At 41.2% G+C, this 19,100-nt stretch overlaps 1 long non-coding RNA gene across 1 annotated transcript in view; it reads left to right on the top strand.

Moving 5' to 3' along the window:
- Positions 1-19,100, top strand: part of LOC139085457 (uncharacterized) — a 151,591-nt gene that overhangs the window by 53,306 nt on the left and 79,185 nt on the right. The gene's annotated exons all lie outside the window — the stretch shown is intronic.

Here is a 19,100-nt window from a genome sequence, read left to right as displayed (position 1 = left end):
ATGAGTCTCTTGTATTTACTTTTCAACCTCATGATGGGGTGTGGACTATCCATGGTGAGACGGATGGCTCACAGAGGCCCCTTTAAACCAGGGGAAATATGCTGGGGTGTTGTAGGACAGAGTTCATTCATTTATTCATCTATTCACTCAGAAATATTTCTTGAGCACCTAGTAGGTGGCAGGAACTGTGCCAAACACTGTGAGAGACACAGAAATAAATGAAGCACAGTGCCTAATCACACTTCACCAGAGCCAATGACACACATTGATGGCTGTTTCCCTAAGATCATTGTGTGGTACCTCCTGCCTCCATTTCCAGCTTTATCCTCCTTTCTCTACAATGAGGTGCCTCCCTTAGGGAGGAGGGGAGGAGCTGCTACTGATGGAAGCGTGTTTTGGGCAGAGAACTACCTGCCGGAACACAAACCAAGGAAAAGCAAGGGGAATTGTTCTGTTCTCTGTCATCTTTCTAGGAACAGTTTTAGCAATGTCAGTGTCCCTAGAGAAGAAAATCAACTAGATGAATGACTGACCTGTAATTCATAAAGAAAGTTTCCACCCCTGAGTTAATATCTTCTACAGTTGATACTTTGAGAATTTTTCGTGAATGACAAGAGAATGTTGATGTTGCAGCATTTTGAGGATTTTGTCAACCTTAGATGCTATATTTGTATCACAGCCAGCTCCTGGTGACATCTTGTCAAGGCCCTGCTGTTAAAGACAGGATTAGGTCTCTGAGATGGAGATGACTTCCCGAGTGATGAGCATGTGCAGAAGAAGGAGGAAGAGAAGGAGGAAGAAGATAAGTTGTATCACATTTTCAAGTGTGTATGCTGGAAATATCACATGGTAGTAAAATCCATTTATACTCTGCTTAAAAGTTCCTTTAAAATGATGAGTTCTAGAAGACAAGTTAGCCCTTTTAGAAAAGTTTTTCTGCCAAAGTGAGTTACATAATTCCAAGCTCTTTTGGAGGCAAGCTGCCAAAAGTTTTGGTTGCTGAAAGAACAATCATTTTCCAATTTCACTTCAAACCAGACATAGTTAAGGAACTTGAAAATGAAGGGAGATTTTCAAGTGAACATAAATTGGTAATCAAACATAAATTATTAAACAAAAAAAGTTCGGAGAAATGAATTAGGACTAGGAATATGAGAGTATCCAAATCCTTTCCTCACAGGGTAAACTGGCAGTGGAAGTTCCAACTCTGAAAAGTTCTTGGTGGAGTTTCCCACTTCTGACACCAAGATAGTTCCCTCTTGCCAGTTTTTACTGCTGGTAGAGGGAGAAGCAACAGAAATAAGCAAAGGGTATACAGATATACTTTCTAGTTTTTTGTGCTTATTTTCTAGACATTTGTGCTCACGTTGTATACATGCATTTTACCTTCTTTTTTCACATAACTTTATAACACAAGTGATTACTGAAGTTGCTATGAATCCTTGTAACATAATATATAATAGCTGCATTGTTTTCCATCACATGATTACACTATAATTCATTTAACCATTGCCCTCTCGTGGGACATTCTGGTTGTTTCTATTTTTTTCCTCTTTTAGAAAAAAATATCATGATGAACTCACAGTTCATGAAGAGTTTTCCATATTTAGAATTATTCTCTTAGGAGAGATTCTAATGTAGATTGAGTTCCAGCACCACAGCAGTGTAAATTGTCCTGAATTTTTCTTTAGTTTCTCAAAATGTTAGGAAGAACTTTTGAAGACAAACTGATCTGAAGTCACATCCTGGGAGGGGTCTGATTTCAAAGTAAAGATTTATGAAAATAAAAAAAAAATCTAAGCAAGTCCAGATATAAAGTCAGAATGCAACTAACTACTAATTGATACTATTTATGGTTTAATAAGAAACTTATAAATTGAGTTCTGTGTGTTTAATTCTTTAAATCTTCTTCTGCATATGTGTCATCCTTTTACTCATTTATTACAAAGTATTTGAGATGAAAGAGTCACCTGAAGGTTTAGCCAAAAAGTCTAATTTGTGGTAATGACAGTGATATATTTCATTATATTCAACTTATACATTAGACATGAAAATACTCAGAGACAAGTAGTATCTTGTGTTGCTGTTATTACCCATTAGGAGAGTTGTTTATTTATTATTTGGCCATTGTTCAAACTAAAGAACCAAAACACAGCTTGGAGGAGAGACTTGTCTAAGTTCACGAGGCTAAGCAGAGGCAACACTGATGCCTAGGGCTGTGTTTCCTGATTCTCAGACCTGTGGTTAATGGGAATACTTTATCACGCTAAAGTAAATCAGTCTTCATTATTCCATTTATCTCTGCATGCAATAAATGGCACAATGATTGTACCTAAGAGAGGGTCAATATCTAGATGCTGGAAATAGAGATGAAAAACATGATTCTCTGTTCTTAAGAAGCTACTATTATAATGGGAGAATCATAAGTGCCAATGGATTACCGACAATTTGATTATGCATAATGCTGTTACAGCACTTAAATATTGAGGGCACACAGAAGGGATGTAACTAACAAGCAGAAAAGTCAGGGAAGGCTTTGCCAAGGCAGGGACATCTGAAATTACCCTAAAAGGAAAAATATGTTTACAAGCCAGGGAATAGGTGTGTATATTGAAGAAGGACATTCAAAGTGGACGGCACAGGAAGGGCATAAACAGAGAAGCATTAAAGGCTATGGACTGTTCTGGGAATGGTGATATAAATTCAGTGCTGTGGCTTGGAGAGTGGATGAATAGGAGATGAGCAACAGAAGGGATATGACATTAGAGGGCTTTTGGGTTTAAGAAGTTTGTACTCCAAGCACTGGGTGAAGGGAGTTAAGAGCATCTCATAAGCTATGTGGGGTGTGTGTATGTATGTGTATGAGAAAGAGAGACAGAGACAGAAGAGAATGAAACAGAGAGTGAGAGAGAGGAATAGATTTTTGCAAATGACCTTAACTATGGATGAGGGTGAGCAATATACTGGAAGGTTGACACTTGTAGCTGGGAGATCACTTACAAGGTCATTCAAAGACGTAGGTGAAGGAAGGGATATGTTCTAAGACAGTGACAACTGTGATGGAAAGAAGAGGCCAGACATAAGAGACACTGAGAGAACTATTACATGCAGGGTGTAAGAAAGAAGAGGCAACTGAGGATAACTTTAAGGTTTTAGTTAGGGAAAAGTGAGTGGAAAAATAGAGCTGTAAAATACAAGAGAAGCAGTAGGATGAGAAAATGATTTACCTTCATGATGTTTGAAGGAAATCCAGGTGGAGCTACAGCAGTGGAGATGTGAGCTGGGAAGTCAGGGCAGGAGACAAGGACTGGAAAGTTGGCACAAATGTTGTTTGTGTAGTTCAAGACGTGGAGTGGGTGGGATCATCCAGAGAGGATAGGCAGAAGGAAACAAGAATAGAGAAAAGCACCACACCTGGGAAGTGCTAACCTTTATTAAAAAGAACCCAGCAAGGAGCCTGAGAAGGAATGGGAGAATGAATAGTGGAAAAAAAAGCAGTGATTTGGAAATGAAGAGAGAATTGGTTATGTTTCCCTGCCTAAAAATTTCCTGCTAGAAAGAAGGTGACTGGTTAAGCATCACTCAACTAGGATTCCTTTATCCAGCAAATGTTAAACTGCACAAGACACAGGGACCACAGCAGTAGGCCCAGTCTGCTTTGGGGAAATTAGCACGTGTAGTCATCCTAGCTTGACCTAACAGCCAACTGAGGTAGACAGTGTTGCCCTGGGCCAAGTGTCTTAGGAGAGCTGCCAATGGAACTTGGCCTTCCTCATTTTCTAGAGCAGGTTGGGGGAGAGACAAGCAGAAAAGAAAACCACAAGTGGTCACTGGCTTTCCAATGGGTGCTCCATTTACTTGATCTCATTTACTTATTTCACCAACCCTACAAGGGGGGTGGTATCTGATTTTGGAATCTTTTCCTCTATCTTCATGTTTCCAGGCTTCCATCAAAGACCTGTGTAGCCTCTCTTTCACACTCTCACTCCCAGGAGAAGCCACTTCCTTTTTCTGATTGGTGGGGTGCCAGGGGTCTGCACATCCTTTGCCCCACTGTTCTTTTCCCAGGTAACTTATGACCGTAGAGTCCTTATTTCTTTTTCTTGTTTTGGAAGTGTTCTGATCCTCCATCTGATCCTTGTTGTCCTCTTTGTTGCCAAGGTGACCTTTGGGGGAAGGAAGATGGTTATGACTGTGTAGGGGAGGAAGACATTTCCTCTACCCGCTCTGGGTCCTTCTGGCTGGACAACGAATTAAGTTGACATGAGACAGAATAACAGGAGAAAATTAAACAAAGGTTTATAACATGTATACATGGGAGAGGCTCAGGCAAACTGAGCAACTCATCAAAATGGCGGAAGTTCTCATCTTAAATACCACCCTCAGCTAAAGATAAAGGAGGATGTTGAGGGTGGGGGCAGTCGATCATGGAAAGTTACCAAAAAAGCACAGTAAACAAGAGTAAGGTTATTATGCAGATTTAATTCCTTGCCTTCTGCATTGATAAGAGTTTTTAGAGATAAGGTCAACGCCCCTTCTTCCTGGTACAGAGAAGGAGACACTTTTACAGACGGAGATTTCCTTTACAAATGTAAATGTCTCTTAACAAAGGGTAAGTAAATTCTACTTTTCAGAGTTTCTTTCCTGTCTGCAGTTTTTTAAAAGTAACCGGCCCAAAATAATCCTCTTGCCAAAGAGACGTATCTTGGGGTGACCAATTCCAGTCCTCCACAACTGTCCAGATATTTTACCTGAATTTGGTTCAGTTCTTAGAAAAGTTGGATATTAGAAATATTAGGAATTACTGGCTGTAGATCTGGGCTGCACTTATCAAATCCAAATGTTCCAGTTATCAAGCTGAGGTTGACCCTCCCATTTGGCTCATGCCTATTTCTTATTCGATTCAGATTCTTATTTGGAGGGAGAGAAAGCATCTTCCTTCCCCCAAAGGTCACCTTGGCAACAAAGAGGACAACAAGGATCAGATGGAGGATCAGAACACTTCCAAAACAAGAAAAAGAAATAAGGACTCTACGGTCATAAGTTACCTGGGAAAAGAACAGTGGGGCAAAGGATGTGCAGACCCCTGGCACCCCACCAATCAGAAAAAGGAAGTGGCTTCTCCTGGGAGTGAGAGTGTGAAAGAGAGGCTACACAGGTCTTTGATGGAAGCCTGGAAACATGAAGATAGAGGAAAAGATTCCAAAATCGGATACCACCCCCCTTGTAGGGTTGCTCCTGCAGAGAAATTGGACCCTTTTCCTGTTCCTCATTGGGAAAGTTGGCATCATCCAAAGAAGTGGAATCTTTGGGGAGAGGAAGAGCGTTTGCCACGTTATTCTTCAGTTCTTTCCCAGCAGGGCCGATGAGAAGATCGTCTTAGAATATACCTTGTGGGAATAGACCAGAGAGTGTTTCCTGGACTGATAGCCTGGGAGCAAGCAGGACATCAAAAGCTGGCTTAAGTGAATACATAACTCGAATCGCATAACTTCACTATGAGTCCTATTTTTTTCTTTTTTGATCAATATAATTTCAGCCTGAAAAGGCAGCATGGTAGAATAGAAATAGAACAAGTAGTCTGGGTTTAAACTCTGGTTTAATCTCTGCTCTGTCATTTACAAGCTAAGTGAATGCAAGTTCCTCTATGTAAAATGGGCATATTTTGGAGACTTGAACAGGTGAGACTGTATTACTTCTTTGCTCCTAACAATAGCTCTGCTGGTTCATTTTCCCAAATGAGGAAACTGAGTCATGGTGAGGTGTTGAGCAGTGGCCCAGGCTAACCAGACATAGATGGTGGCTAAGCCAGCATTAAACAGGGGTCTGGGTCACCTGACTTTTGGAGGTCCTTACACTATAAGAGTGGGTGTATTTTAAAAATTGCTTTCCAACATATAAAACAGAAAAAAAAGTAGAAGTGACTTGGAAAGAGTGAGAACTGAGAGTTTCTCATATTCCACTTCCCATTTGCTTACAGAAAAAAAAAGTAGAAGTGACTTGGAAAGAGTGAGAACTGAGAGTTTCTCATCTTCCACTTCCCATTTGCTTCCTCTGGCATCCCCCCAAAACCACTTCTATAGCATGCACTGACCAGATTAGATCCTGATTACGTGTCTTCTGATTTTAAAGCCTGGATGTTTGGGCCAAGAAAAACATCTTAAGATTGGGAGTGTGGTATACTGGAAATGTGTTCAGACTAGTCTCATCAATTCTAGGTTCAAAACTCTGTCTCCCAGTCTTATTTGAGGCAAAGTGGTGTAGTGTGAAAAGTATGAGATTTGGAATTAAAAGACTCAAGTGCAAATTATGGCTCTGTCATTTACTTGCTGGGTGGCCTTGACAAATCACTTATTCTGGAGTCTCAGCATGCTCATCGATGACACGGGCTTATTCCCTCTCAATATCACAGAGACACAGTGCAGATCATTTGAGATGACATATATGAAAGCTTTGTAAAATGCTAATTATTCACGTGTATGTGTTATTTGTTACTGTTGAAGTGGCCGAGTTGAAGATATTTACAGATGTCACCTTTCATTCATCTACCTACTTAATCAACTGAAGTTCATCTGTTTGCTGAGTACAAACATTCTTGTTTACATTAGCCAAAGAAAATTTGGAAAATAGTTAAAAGCAACCAAAAGCAGGTGGAGGAGGATGACAGGTATAAAGATTCTATCATTGACCAAAGGAAGGAATCCAGTGGGTTTCCGTTGTTACTGCCTTTTGGGATATTCAGAAGTCAGAAGTACTTTCAACATCTTTGAGGTAGCAATGAGGCTCGCAAGAGAAGTGAGACGGCAAATCTGTGATTACTCCACATTCACTAAATGTAGACATTTAAAAATATCCCAAGTCCCTCTGTGGGTTGTCGTCTGTGAAAGGTGTGTGCTCTGAGAGCCGTGAGACATGCTGCGTTGGGGACGGAAACGACTCATAGCTGGTAGCTTGTTGGTGGGAGAATGCTGAGCTGGGCTTGGCTGCTGGAGAGACCCAGCCAGTGCGTCTCCAAGGCCTCTGGCACAAGTGCTCCTTAGGTCACCATGAGGGCTCTGGGGGTGGAGTAGGGTTGGGGTAGGGAGAGGGGCATAAGGCAAGCTGCTTAAGAGATACAAGCCAGGGAAGACCCTGCTCATTCTGATACATTTTTGCACTTTGATAAAGCTTTAAAACATAAACAAACGCCAACGACCTCCAGCCAGTGTGATGTTATCTTTGTATATCTTAGTAAGACAATTTGAATATACATAGGTCACAGGCTAGGGAATAACTCTGCACGTTCTCTGCACTACATTTTTTTTGAGGAAGATTAGCCCTGAGCTAACATCTGCTGCCAATCCTCCTCTTTTTTGCTGAGGAAGACTGGCCCTGAGCTAACATCCGTGCCCATCTTCCTCCATTTTATACGTGGGACGCCTACCACAGCATGGCTTGCCAAGCGGTGCCATGTCCGCACCTGGATCTGACCCAGCAAACCCTGGGCCACAGAAATGGAACGTGCGCACTTAACCGCTGCACCACTGGGCTGGCCCCTCTCTGCACTAGTTTGAGAAATAGATCAGTGTCACATCAAAAGATATTTTTAATAATCTAAAATAATGTAATTTTAAAATATAAAAATAATAAAATAATAAAAATAAAATAAATCGTGGGTGAAATTCCTCTGCTCCTCCTATGCCCCCGGAGTGTAGGAGAAAGGTGTCGAACTGGAATTTTATATGGGACGATGAATATAACTTTAAAATTTTATTTTTAGTGACCATATTTTTCTTTGCTCTCTTCCAATTTGGAAATATTTGAAACAGAACATTTGACTTGCGGGTAAGAGCTAATGATTTAGTTTGGTTTGAAATATAAATCATAGATTCTCTCGCATTGGCACTTGTTCAAATGAAAATGTACAGTGGAACATGTTGTTTTCCAAACAAAGCTTTTGAAGGAACAGAGACCTGAAGTGCAAATTACCTTGTGGAGAATAAATGATTTAACAACTTTGGAAATTAATTAAAAAATCTGTTTCTTGATTATTAGGTGGTTCCTCATTAGCATGATTTTTTTTAAAAAAGGGGAAAGAAAAAGAAGGGAAAAAGAAATCTCAAGCCATCTACAGACATAGGCAGACAGATAAACTTTGGGTTCTCCAAAGTGATTTTAGTATCTTGCTATTTGAAGCATGATATGAGGACCAGCCCCAAAGCATCACCCAGGAGTTTGGAGAAATGCTGAATCCTGGGCCCCACCCTAGACCTTCTGAACCAGAATCTGCATTTAACGAGTTATGGGTGACTCCTCCACACATTACAGTTTCCATGGCTTTGGTGTTTTGAGTTCCCAGGGCTGAAATTTGGGAGCAATCCTAAACTACATGCCAGACTTGACCTCTAGAGTCACAAGGAGAGAAACTGCTGATCTTTTGAATGAAAATTTAATTCCCAACCACAAGGGAGACATATTTCTGTGAGTGACCAACTGTCCTTTTGTATAAGTGGCTGCCTCTGACCACGGCTGTGGGTGAATCAGAGCATGTAATTTATCAGACAAGGAACATATATTTAGAAAGAAAACGATGCCAAAAGAAAGGAGGGTATGAAGAAATAATATCACCCATGTCTGGTTTTCATTATAAAATAATATTGCTATTTTGCCTGCTTTCTAGGTTCCTTAGGGTATCTTATTGTCACTCTGAGGTTTTTTTCCTTTTACATGTTTAGAAACTATTTAATAGAAACGTTGCCGCATGGGAACAAAAATATTTTTCTCACAAAATGTTCCCATTCAATAAGTTGCCACATATTTTTGTTCCATATGGTGCTTCATAAACTAACAGCGTTTGTAGGCAATGCAATTTACATAGCACCAAAAGGGTAGATTTATATGTTTAAAGTGGCTATATGTATCCATGTCCAAGGATTTTTTGCTTTAAACAAAAGATAAGTGATGCACTGAAGAACTCATTCTCTAGTGGAAGAGAAAGCGTGATGAGAGCTTTCAGAGAGTAAGTGTGGATACTCCGGGAGCACACAGTAGGTATTCTTAGTGAACCTGATGGGTGGGACAGGAGCTGAGGGAAGTCTTTCTGGAAAAGGTGACCCCTAAGTAGAATCTTTTAAAAAGCAAGCCACAAAGCTACTCCCTCACTTCCTTCAGGTCTCTGCTCCGTATCAGTGAAGTCCTCTCTGACCACGTGCATTAAGAACAAGGGTCAGCCCAAATCCCTGTTCTCCCTATCCTTTACCCTGCTTTGTTTCCTCCGTGGCACTATTACCATCCACGGTAGCCAGCCTCCAGGGTAGCCCCAAAGATCCCTGCATCCTGGGATTCACACCCTCACATAGTCCCCTCCCGCATTTTATCAGGGTCATGACTGATAAAATACAACAGAAGCAATGGTATGTCACTTCCAAGATTAGGTGAAAAAGGATACCGTGGCTTCCATCTTGATCGCTCTCTCTTTCTCTTGGATTACTCACGCTTGGGGAAGCCAGCTGCCCAGTTGCGAGCAGCTCTCTGGAGCAGTCCACAGTGGGAAACAAAACTTCATGACAGCACCACAGGAGTGAATTGGAAGCACATTTCCCAAACCCGGAAAAACCTTCAGATGAGACAACAATTCTCATGACAACTTGACTACAATCTCATGAGAGACCCTAAACTAGAACCACCCAGCCACTTCCCAGACTTCTGACTCTCGGGAATGTGAGATAATAAATCTTTGTTGTTTTAAGTTGCTAAGGTTGAGGTAATTTGTCACACAGTAACTCATAACTCCATTATCCTATGTAATATTATGTGGTACATTATAGTTTACTCATTTATTTACTTATTGTCTCTCTTCTCAAGTAGGATGTGACGTCCATGAGAACGATAACTTTGCTTTGTTCCCTGCTGTACCTCTAGTACCTAGGACATTACCTGGATCACAGGAGGTGCGGAATTTGTTCAACGTTTGTTAAATGAATGACTGGAGCCTGCTGACACTCACTCAAATGATTTGAATGAGGATTTATATTTCCATGTACATGGGAGGTCCTCAGGATAGGAAGGACTAGCTTGATTTCTCTTCTAATTTAACTGGTTGGGTGTTTTGTAAGTGATGAACCCCACAACTAATAGAATAAAACCAATCAGGGTCTTCTGAGAACAAAATCAGAGGCATGAAAGCTTATGTTTTCATTCAGCCAACCCTCACAGGATAACAGATTTTTCCTATTTAGGTTCTCATCAAAGCCAAGGACAGCAGACCACCGTCAGGATTGGGACTGGTCATCAACACAAAGTGGTAATGGACCACGAGAGATGGCAGCTTCCAGGGAAATATGGTCCCTGAAATTATGAGCCAAAACAAACTCCCTGGAAATCAAAGTCCAACCCCTCTCTAATTGCTAGCCCTGGGTCTTGTAGGGCAATGAGGGCTGGAGTGCTTCAAAGCTGGGAGAACCCATGGGTCAAATGTAAGCCATATCTGTGGGAACCCAAAGGTCAAGAGTCTAAAGGCAAAGATGGAAACCAAAGGGGCTGGTTGATAATGGGCAGGGGCAAAAACAAAAGCAAACCAAGAATGCCTGAGGAGAGCAATAAATCTTAGCTTTCTGGAGTCAATGGTTCGCGACTCTGCCTGCCCAATAGAATCACCTAGGGGAACCGTGCTAGTTATTAATTCGTACTTCTTACGTTAAAACTATCCTTCTACATTCCCCTTTGAAATGCTAGGGCTGGGATTCCGTAAACAGTGTTTCTCCTTTACCAGCTCTGCCAAACGGGGGCGCTAGAGGAGACTGAAAGGATGGAACATGGAGAAAGGATTTTTCTCCATCCTGTTTGCTTTCAGTTCTTATCAATATCACCCTGGCTCTAACAGTTGGTTCCAGTAGCAACAGCTAGTTTTAGTTTCCAGTTTTGTCACAATCCCAGAGCCATTTGTGCCTGAGATACAAGCTCTAGCAAGCCAGTGCCCCCTCCTTCGAAGTCTGCTTCCATCCAGCTCCATGGGATCCTACCTCTGAGCTCAGACACCAGCAACAACTGGCAGCACAGCACAGAGGTGAGGGTCTCAGCGCTTCAGGGCCCCTCCGTGGTCTGAGTTTTAAGAACCCTGACTTCATTCCTTTGTTTCCTCCACCCTTGGAGGTAGTAGCTGCTGCCTGCATTCCTCAATAAGTGGTTAACTTGTTAAAAATTATTTTAATTAAATTCTTTGTTTCTGGTTTCTGGGTCCTGACAGGACCCTGATTCTAGGCATATGAAACATACTGATGTCTGAATTCTCCTATAACCAAAAGTTGATTTCATCGGTCTACTATGATCAGACTCAGGGCATTTTAAAAGTCCCCAAGCGATTTTATGTACAGCCAGGGTAGAGAAACACCATACTAGAGTGTTCTTGTTTACCTCTGAGGAACAGTTCAACTGACTTAAAGATAGAAGTAAGATGTACCCAAAGCAGGACCCTGAACTGTCCCCCTTTTCAACAATTCCTACAGCTGCCTACACTTGTGTTTAACAGAAACCACCTCCTTTTTAATTTGATTGAGTCCATTCATCCATTGAAGAGTAAGAGTTTTTTTGGCCATTCATGCTTTCAACTCCTTAGCAGATGGTACCAACCATTTGGGCTGGTTTCACCCCTCTGCTCCCATATTCAGGATGTCCCTTGACTCCTAAAATACCTCTGGATATCCCATTCTTGGTGTGATCAACTGAGGTAGGAAATTACTAAATGGTTGTTTCCTTGTCACTAAAAGCAAAATGAAGGGCGGCTCTTGGGTATTTACAAAGGTCTTTAGAAAAAAACAACAACTTGCATTTGCATTCAGAGAACATCCATCTTACACAGGCTCTTTGTGTGCAAATTCAACTCCCTAGCTGCTGATTTTCATTAAATATTTCACCCGTGTGGGGACTACTGTCAACATTACTAATGGGATTTCTGTTTAATTTCTTGATATAATTTATCATGAAGTAAACTCCCAGAAAGGAGTTCTGACCAACTGGATGGGAACTCAAAGAAGAGGATGGGTTCTTTCTACAAAGGGAATGATTTTAATGTCAAACAAGCAGGAGCTTGGGAATGTATGGACCTGGTGACTTTGCAGGAAACATTATGAAATGCAGTTAAATGGATGTACCCAGCACAAAAGCTTGCTGTTTCAGGTTTCTGCATAATGTGTCTCCATGAATCAGACAGGGAGAGGCACTTCATGAAAACTGCCACCTTCCCTTTGAATGCACTTTTTTCTACTTGGCTGTCTTGCACTAGACCATGGAATTATGCTGATCTCGGACAGCACACATCTCAACAGATAGCATGCATAGATCCCCACCTCCCCCTCTCAAATAAACTACATAACAGTTCAGAATAAAAGGCAATGAAAGGGAATAAGCAGACTTACAGGAAATTGGTAAAATGACAAAAGATGCGTGCACGCACACAGACTCTAAATCACGCTGCACAACACATTATTTGCCCTGCTTCTGCTCTCATCTCTCAGAGGGAAGGCTAGACCCGGGCACCTCTTCTACCTATTATTTCTTTAAGGAAATGAGATCTGAGGCATGATAGACTATAATAGAAGTGTGTTTAAGCAAAGCTGCTTACAACTTTTCAAGTAGTTCTGGTTTCTGTTATAGAGAGAAACGTGGGGAAAATACTAACAAGTAAAGGGACAAAATCTTGAAATGGATTGGGGATAGAACATTTCTCTGATCTTCAAAATGCTTTCTTTGGTTTGTTTATAGTTTGGGAGAAGTAGTCTTAAGCGGGGTGAGGTTGTAGATTTCTAGAGATAGGAAGAGTGGTTGGACAAATCATTGATTTGAACTGATTGCTTTGGTGCCACCAATATGCAGCTAATTAGGAAAGCTTCTATCATGTTCTACTGCTCAGAAACTTCAATGACTCTCCAGTGCCCACAGGAAAAATCCTTGAATTTGGATCCCACTACAATTTGGTACCAAATTCCCTTTCTTGTATTTGTCACCTGGAACTGTGCCAGGCAAATGCTCCGTTTTAGCCTAAGGGTTCATGTCTTGCACTAGAAGTTAAGAGCACTCTGTTTCATATCTCAGCTCCCCATGTATCAGCAACTCCACAATCTTGGATAAGTTCCTTTGCCTCCTGAACTTCCATCCCCTCATCTGTAAACTGAGAATAGATCTTATAAGGTCATTTTAAGGAAAGCCTGTAGGGTGACCAACAGTCCTCGTTTGTCCAGGACTGAGAAGCATCCTGGTATGCAGGACTTTCAGCGCTAAAACAGGAAAATCACACGCAAACTGAGATGAATTGGTCATTCTACATGACATATTGCAAATAAAACATTTAGCACTGTGCTTGGCACCTAATAAATATGATGGTAACAATCATTATATATATTTTACTTGTTCTTTCCTAAACATGCTTTGCATTTCCTCCCTCCAAGCCTTTGTCCCCTCAATCCCCCTGCTACCCCATTGTCACCACTGGAATCTCTTACCCTCTCTCTTTCGCTTATCAAAATCCTATTCGTCTTATTTCCCTGACCAGACTGGACACTAGTGAGGGTGGGTGCATCTTACTCAGACTTGGGTTTCCTGCAGTTCTTGGCAGCGTAACTGTCATGCGGTCAGGGGGTACCCCATGCATGTTTGTTGCTATATTAACCCGTGTCCATTTTTCACTGTAGGAAGAAATTCACATCTGTAACTATATTAAATGTACAGAAAACGCCCTTGCCCTGCAGGTATTTGCTGCCTAAGAAGCAAGCTCATGCCACAGTGGCAAGATCTAATGCTGAAGCGTCAAGTGGTAAACTCACGGTTACTATATAGTCACCTTCACAATTGCTATTGAGTTGTTTCAATATTTCCTCAACTATCACACCTGAAAGGGACAGACATATCTTTCAGAGGCATCAGACTTTCTTTTCAGTTCCTTGTAAAATAGCTCAAGGAGTTTTTGTTGGCATCACCAGAAGAAATTCTGACACTGCAGGGTCATGCTTTCGCACTCAGTGGAATGTTTTAGAATGTTCTTTTTTGGAAGAGATTGTATTTCACTATTTCCTTTGTGTAAATATAACATTTAATTACCAACACAAAGAAACCATTCTCTGAGAACTAAATTGCTTATTAACAAAAGATTTGAAATGGGCTTGAGTTTCAAAAGGGAATAGAAGAAATTGAAGACATGTATCTTTAAACAATGATTACACAGTTGAAAATCATATAGTGAACACAATTTTGTGGATTCAATTAACTTGTTATTGGAGGAAAGACAGAAGACTAATCCTACAAATTCAGAAGTGTTTGGATTTGTTTTTTTTTTTCAAAACTTGACTTAAAATGTGATACTTCGAATTTGGAAGTTGTGTTCTTTATTCCACAGTTCAGTTGGGAGTCTTTGGACACATAAGTCCACTTTTATGGTGACAGTCTCAGAAAAGTTTAACAGCAAATAATTGTATTATTTTGCTTATGTCTTTCCACCCATTACAACTGGAACCATGTGGAATGCTGATTATTCAGTTTTCAGAATCATGCTTATTATATTTTCCATCTCATTCCAAAGTTCATTGAATCTGATACCCAACCAGAATATGTAGATGCAATTGCTATTGTTTTCTCCCATTAATGCAAGCATATGTTATTTTCTCTTTTTCCAATTCTTAACATAAAAATTGCCTTAATAGGATCTTTAAATCAGTATCCAGAATGACTGATAGGCTCTGAATGCAATTTAGAGGGTTGGAAATTCACTCTAACAGGCTTAGCGGAAGAAGAGTTTAAGGTTACAGTGGTCTCTGACCCACCAGGGCAAGAAAACCCAGGTCAAACAGGCTATGAAGATTCTTTAATATCAAACTCTTCCTCACAGGAGGTACACAGCCCCAGCCTCCCTGGGCCCTGGAATCTTGATGAAAGAGTCTGCAGTCCTCCTCAGTCCCAGAGGGTCTGAAGAACCAGGGCCTTCTATGATCTGGAAGGACCCCTGACTCCATCCCCACCTCTGCCCAGCCACGCACACATGCACCCATGCTGTATTTCAGGATAAAGACGTAAAGCAGAAGCAAATCAAAAAAGGCAAAGCAAAAAAACCCCACATATTAAAAAAAGGATCAAATTTGTGTTATATGCCCTGAATTCAACAGGCATTTAGTATAATTTGACATGTTTTTCATGTAATATACGGCAGAATTGATTTTTTTGACTGATCGCAAAATGGTGTTACAAAATACTGATTAAGAATATGGCCTTTACAGTTGGACAAATCTGGTTTTAAACCAGGTCCTGCCACTAATTAGCTTGCTGGTCTTGGGCAAAAGTCCCTTCAACACTTTGGCCTACTAACCTTGGTCTCCTCATCTCTGATGTGGGGATAGTGGTCCTCTCGCACAGGTGTCATGCGGCTGACATGAGCTGCTTGGTGATAAGACTCCCCATGACCTAAGACTCTATGATGCTCACGCCACCGGTGTAGGGCTCACCACACCATGATGGCACGGCCTGGCCTTGCACAGTGCTCCGCTCTTGACTAAGCAGATTGAACTCTGGAATTTGTTTGAAGGCCATTAAGGTTGATGGTGAAGACAGGTCTTAAATTTCCCGTTTTATGGATAAGAAGATTAGGATAAATACAATAGCTAACTCATAGCAAAAGCTTACCATATGCCAGGCACTGTCCTACATGTTTTGTATGTAATTTCTCATCAAATTCTCACAGTAACCCAATGAGGTGGCCATCATTATTATTCCCATGTTTTACAGATAAGAAAACTGAGGTTTAGAGCTAAGTTGTGCAATTAACAGGGCAGGTGGGCAACAGTATTGCCTCTTCTTATACCTGCAATAAAAAGCTTTCAGTTTACCTGATTGTCCATCTTCTATAGATTCCAGTTGAGCAGTTTCGTTGTACTCCTGAGGCTGAGGAGCACAAAGCACTAGGCATGTCAGAAAGGACGTTTTAATCCAGAGCTGGGCCAAAAGGCAAATGGGGACCTGCACCAGGTCTTCTGAACTCAGAGGATCTAGGCCTTGGCTTGGAACCAGGTGCCAGCAATAATATCTAGAATGTCATGGAGAAAAGCAAAACATCTCCAATCAGGACCTCTCTGTTCTCTGGGCTCCACCCATGGGAGATCCATGTGGCCAGCAGGACTTGAGTTAGAATTCCCTGACAGTAAAGAGGGGCTGACCCTGAGAGAAGTCCCTGTCCATTCTGTCCAGGGCCCCAGAGCTGTGGGGACAGCACTTTGTCGAACAAAAGGTCAAATTTTCTAGGAACAAAGCAGACGGTGCTGATTCTGAGCAGAGTGAAGGCTGTTCAACCTGGTCTTGAACAGGGAAGAGAAAGGACCCCTCCACACACATAGAAAGGGCAATGGAATACCATGCAGCCTCATTCTTCCAAGGCAGGGCCACCAAGCGCAGACGTGCAGCTAGCTAGCTGTGCGTGTGCCGGCTGGGAGGGGAGTAGGGGTTGAACTCAGGCCCCCGTCTCGGCTTTCAGTGGCTGTATGAACCCCACCAGAGGGATGCCTCACACGCAAGGTCTGTCCCACGCCAGGAACTGCCCTGTCTGTCTAGTTCTAGCCCTGCTACCCTCTGTGTGACCCTGACCGACTCTCCAATCCTTCTGAGCTTTGGCTCCCTCATCAGTGAGATGAGAAGCTTATACTAGGTGATAACTGAGAGCTTCTCATCCTAAGGTAGGATGACATTTTTGTCCTTTTTGGAAGTCTTTCTCTGAATAGTTTCCACCTTGTCGTTCTAACTAAGTATTTGGAGAATTCAATTGATTCTACAAGTTGGATGTTACCCTATTAATGGGCTCCAGGCTGAACTAGATTCAAAAATTTAAACTGATTGCATATTTTTCCTTTGCTTTTTTAAATGATTATTTTAAAAAGAACCTTTAGCTTTTCAAAACAATTTTAAAAAATAGGATTAACTACCTTCAATCCAACTAACTCTATATGACTATTGTTTTCATTTTTGCCTCCTATTCCAGTTTGTAGCCATCCACATAGTTATACTGATACAGTTGCAATCACAATGTCCACATAATTCAGTAATTTTTCTTTCGCTTGAAACTTTAGCTTAAACATTTTCCATGTATCCAAGTCTTTCTAATTATCATTTCAATGAATGCATTATCTTTCATCAGAGTCCTTGCACCATAATTTACTTAACAATTTCCAGTATGCTGCACACAGAGCTTGCTTCCAATTTTTTCTTGCTAGTATTGATAATGTTGTTAATTAACATCTTTATGCATACAGCTTCCTTTTTTTTCCTGATGAATAATTGACTCTTAAAGGGGAAAAAAAGCCCTCATGTATTGTGAAACTAACTGCTGGAATCTGTGAAGCAATATTTGCATCCTTGAAATTTGGTTGTTCGTAAACTGCAGAATTCCCTCCTGTTGCCAGTGAGACAGGAAGGCTTGGGACACAGTTCTTATCAGTTGTCCCTTTTGAAGACACCTGTGAAAACTGTCCAATGGCACTTGGGCAAGCCCCTTTATTTTATTGTCCCTCTTTTTCCGTTTTTTTTCTTTTAAAATATGTGTTACAGGAGCTTGCAGGCAAATAGCTCACTTTTATGTAGATAACTAGGTCCTCATAATGCCCAATCCAGAAGGCAAGATAGAGGGACCCTCCTCCTACCCCAAATCAGTCCCTACAAATGAGTGTTTTCAGATTACAGGGCTGCTTGAATAACCACCCATTCCGTTTAAAACTCAATTTCAAAGCAAAGAGAGAGCCATTTCTGTTTAAAGGCAGTACATCAGACACAGCAAATATGACACTCCAAATCAGCAAGGGCTATGAATAATTTCAACCACACTTAGAAACACCATTTTTAACACTGTGGCAAATGTCACCAATTTCAGGCATAGGGTAGGCATTCTGGCGCATACGTCCCTAAAGTCTGTATTGTTTTAAACTGAAAATCAAAAAGAATCGAGTGATTTTCATTTTATGGGAAACCAGAGTTATTACTAAAGCAAAACATGCAAATTAAATTAAGTTAAAGCCACATTCGCACTAATGCTTTAAAAGGGAAGACTTGAAGTCTGACGCTGTTTACCAAAGGCATCGCCAGGCCTGGGCGGCTGAGCAAGCATAGCCTGAAAATGTCTCAAGAAGCGAAATTTAGGTCATTTGTATTCACTGTGTTAAGCAGAGTCATAGACCTTAGAAAAACATACTAATAAAACATCACGCTCAGCTTAATGGTCTCCCCTCATTCGGCCCCATAATGATAAATGAAATGCCATTAGCATAAGGAAGTCCATTTCTTGCAGTCTGTGGAGCCCAGGATGGTGACAGAATTGGAATGCAGAGAATTGATTGTTCACAGATCAAGGGAAAAATCTAACGTGTTCCAAACTCCATGCTGAAGCCCAGATCGAAGTCCAAGCTCTGAGAAGGATTGGGGTCACCAGACTGCAAACATAGAGTGCTCAGACCTAGGCACATGGACGGCAACGCTGCTTGGAAAGATTTTTCTTAAGGTAGTATTTGAGAAAGACCAGAAGAACAGGAAGTTGCGTGCTTCCAAGGGTCTCTCCTTCGCTCTGTAAGGAGCCCCTTATTCAGTCCTTATAAAAACACCTTTGTGGTAAGTTCCTACCATGGGCCAGATGCTCTGCTGGGCCCTGGGAATCAGATAGAAATAAGACAGACAAGCTCCTGCTCTGTGGCACTTACAGTCCAGTGAGGAAGACAGTGTGATAAACAACAATGGCACTTTTATAGTACTTTTCACTACCTGGAATTATTTAACAGGATAACTGGCTGGTAGGGTTGTTAGACTTAGCAAATAAAAATATAGGATGTCCAGTTAAATTTAAATCTCAGATAAATAATGAATAATTTTTTTAGTATAGGTATGTCTCAAATATCACATGGGATATACTTGCAATAATTATTTTTTTGTTATTTAGCTGAAATTTAGATAATTAACTGAGCATTGTGTATTTCATCTGACAACCGAAGGAGTGGGTTGTGGGTGAGGCAACATAAAATAGGATGGTTGGGGGGCTGGCCCCATTGCCTAGTGGTTAAGTTTGGTGCACTCCACTTTGGTGGCCTAGGTTCACCGGTTCAGATCCTGGG

This window comes from Equus przewalskii, chromosome 1 (assembly GCF_037783145.1).
Source record: "Equus przewalskii isolate Varuska chromosome 1, EquPr2, whole genome shotgun sequence".
Classification (NCBI taxonomy): Eukaryota; Metazoa; Chordata; class Mammalia; order Perissodactyla; family Equidae; genus Equus; species Equus przewalskii.
Note: the sequence above shows the minus strand (reverse complement) of the source record. Positions and strands in the feature narration are given on the sequence as shown.